Source organism: Eurytemora carolleeae, unplaced genomic scaffold (genome assembly GCF_000591075.1).
Source record: "Eurytemora carolleeae unplaced genomic scaffold, Eaff_2.0 scaffold630, whole genome shotgun sequence".
NCBI lineage: Eukaryota > Metazoa > Arthropoda > Copepoda > Calanoida > Temoridae > Eurytemora > Eurytemora carolleeae.
In genome coordinates, this window is record NW_019396665.1 from 192112 (window position 1) to 195599 (window position 3488).

Here is a 3488-nt window from a genome sequence, read left to right on the forward strand (position 1 = left end):
TGGTAAAACCAGTGTCGCAGGATATTTAATTATATACTTCAGCTTCAACACCAGGTAGAGTGGTATGTCGGATTCACAATGGTACTCCTTCAGCAATTGCATGCATCATCAAGTACGGAGTTTAATTCCGTATTTTATCCGCAGAACTGATTGTAATTGTTGATAGTTTTGTAAGCAAGCTGTTTCATATTTTAAAAATTTCTGGGAAATCACAGAAAAAGCACATTTTTTTCAAATAAATAATCAACCTGTCACACTAGACATTAAGCAACAATTTTTCCTTCTAAATATATGCAAATTTTACATGATGTCGGCATTTATTTTGTATGCACCCTGTTTTATACTTAGAAATAATAAAAAAATCTAATTCAAATTAATATACACACTAGACATTATGCAATAGTTAATTTACCCTCTTAAATATGCTACAAGGTGTCCCACGAAACATAATAGTTGTTAAATAGTTATGAATGTCGTCTTCCATATACTGTATTAGATGTTAAAGGTTTTTTGCAGTTTATTTTGTTAAAAAATCTGTTGCTTAAATATATTTTATTTTGAAATCTATTTTACAATAACATGACTCCCATATTATATTTTTATTTTTGTCTTTGGTATCAAACAACTTTACAAATTATGGAAGAGGAAATTCTAAACTATTCACAAATTGTCATGTTTCATGGGACACCCTGTACTTCTATGTGATTTGGCCGTTTTTGGATAATCATTTCGTTCTTTCTGTCTTTTCTATTGGTTTTAAACCTTTTTTCAAGTTGAATGAATTTAAAAATGAGGGATATCTTGGGGGAAGGTGGGTAACTATGTTATTCTCAAGGTTTTAATTAAAAACTAAAATAAAATTATTGATGTTTATTGATCAAACTAAAAAAATATTACATACAAATCACAGAGAGAGTAAAGTTTAGATTAAAGAAATTCTGGAAAAAAATTTTAGAACATATTATTATTGATTACTTTTATCTACTTTCTTATGAGGTTCAATGTTTTAACGATGAGGTTGCAATGATATTGAGATTAAAACATCCATTGTACTTAAAATTCACAATCACAGAATCAATTTTAAAGTTAAGTATATGATATTAAAGACAAAATATTAAAGCTCTGGTAAGGCTGCCTGCTTTTTAATTCACTTCCAAAAATATCGGACAGTAACCGTATTGTTGAAGTGTACAACGGGACAGTTAGCCAGCTTTGTTTGATACTTGTATGATTCAGCTCCAGAGGATGTGTTAGGCTCATTACCACTCAGTGCAGTACATCTCCTTGCTCCAGTATGTTTGCCAATTAAAGGTTTGTTCCTTCCAAAGCCTCCAAGAAAACCTCCTTAAAGATCAATATTAAAACTGCTGTCAATTATCACATTCATGAAACTTTATTCATCAAAAATTAATGAAGATTTACTTATTGAAATTAATCATAAATATTGTAAATTTTTTTTTTTTCAAGTATCTTTATATGGTTGAAAATATAATTGAAGCAAACAAAGTTCTTAAAATCAAGCTTTAAATAAAATGTCCTTTTTACAACAAATACGACATTCAGTGACTGCTTTCTCAAACCAAAAAAATTGTATCTTTTTGCAAACAAGAGCTGATGCCGAATCTTTATAATTGGAAAATCCAGTAAAAACCAGCAAACTGTTGAATAAAAAGACGACATTAACGCTGAACTAAAGTACATATTTGATATTGATACAAAGCAAATAGTTTTACTATCCATATAATAAAACCAGACATTCGTGTATACATATATATATATATAAATAATATGAAAACTGAGAAGCTGTTCTGATTATTGCTTTATAGTTTATCTATCTATCTATATATGTATTTCTATCTATATATTTATTTAACTATCTANGGCTGGACCGACTGGGCTGAAATTTTTTGTGGACACGCATGGGTAGCCTGGGGATAACAAAGACTTTAAAAAATCGGTATTTTTTAAAATTAATTTTTTTCCACGGGCAAAACCGGATCCTTGCTCTGTCTCATGTGCATAGGAATATTCAAAGTCATAACTTATGTCTAAAAGTCGTCTTCCTATTCCGAAGTTTTCTGGTTCTCACTGTACCTCATTCTAAAAACATACCTTGTGTTTTCATCCTTCCTAAAACCTGGTAATTAACCACCTGGGCTCTCTGGGGTATTATTGTTTTCAGTAACTGAACAAAAACATTTGTATATTAATTGTTTGGTTTAGTGCCAATAGGGATATTGATCGTTTTTGAAAACATTCTTTTTTAACGGCCGTTAACGACAACCCTTCATTAACGATCGTTAACGACAACCCTTCGTTAAAGATCTTTAGAGACCTTTTAAAGAGAAAAAACATTTTTTGGTCGGAAATTCAGAGCTCAGTTTATTTCTGTCGATGAAATAAAAACGTTAAAACAACATTCATTACCTTATCTTCATTAAAATATAAAAATAATAGTTATAAAACTCAGATTCGTTATCGAAATATTTTTTAAAAAACGATCGTTTTTCGTTTTTTGAAAATTAAAAAATGATTTGTGTTTGTTTTCCGTACACTATTTGTTCCACCACAGGAAGTGCAAACAATACGGCAGACAAAATTTGCAATCAAATTGCAGTATTTTCGCACAACGATTATCGATTTTATGCCGCAACCGTACAGTAAAATAGGGGTTTCAACTTTTTAGAATTAAATTGAACGCTTTACATATTCTCTTAATATGTGGATTTACCTATGATACTCTAGGTTACTTCTGTTCACAATGAAGGTTTGAAAGATACTGCGTATATATCGCATGCGAAGTATTTCTTATGTAAGCGTAGAAGTCTCTAGAATGCACGATAACAAACGCGCGCTTACATAATTTCATCATAGTGCTTAAGCCGTTATTATTTACATCTTGTCCACAAACCTTTTACGTATATTTTACCTTTCTCTCTTTCTCTCTCTCTCCCCCATAACATAAAATTAATTAGATCGATTTACAAATGTCCTTTATAAACTGAATAACGCTAATTCAAAACCCATTCCAAATCCAACAAAGCATAATTTACCTTATTAATTTTTTTAAATAAAATAAACAGAAAGCAGCAAAAAAAACATAACGGGGTTTTAATGCGTTAAAAGTCTTCATCTCCGATTTTCGGAAGATTTTGTAATCATGTAAACAATTATCGTGGAATCCCCTTGTGCGTACTGCGTACGGTGGATCCCAATGTACTTATGGGGGATCCCCCAATAGATAGATTGAATTACGGAATTCCCGCGTATCTTGAATTATGTAATTCTCCTCAGGCTGATATGCGTAAATTAACTAACTACAACAAAGCAAGGGGCGTACGAGAGCATTTGTATGGGGGGGGGGGCACTTTTTATAAATAATAATATCAAAGATATACTTACACTGAAGGCAGTATTGCTTAAAGCTTTTTTAATGAAACTTTTTTAGTTTAGGGCAAAAGTGATATTTAAAAGTATTTTTTATATTG

At 30.8% G+C, this 3488-nt stretch overlaps 1 long non-coding RNA gene across 1 annotated transcript; it reads right to left on the reverse strand.

Moving 5' to 3' along the window:
- Nucleotides 1-855: 855 nt before the first annotated feature.
- On the reverse strand, nt 856-2819 carry LOC111707095 (uncharacterized). The gene is made up of 3 exons (XR_002766377.1): nt 2732-2819; nt 2113-2185; nt 856-1344 (listed from the first exon to the last, which is right to left on the reverse strand). It is a non-coding gene; the product is annotated as an uncharacterized LOC111707095 (long non-coding RNA).
- Between the last annotated feature and the right edge of the window lie 669 nt (nt 2820-3488).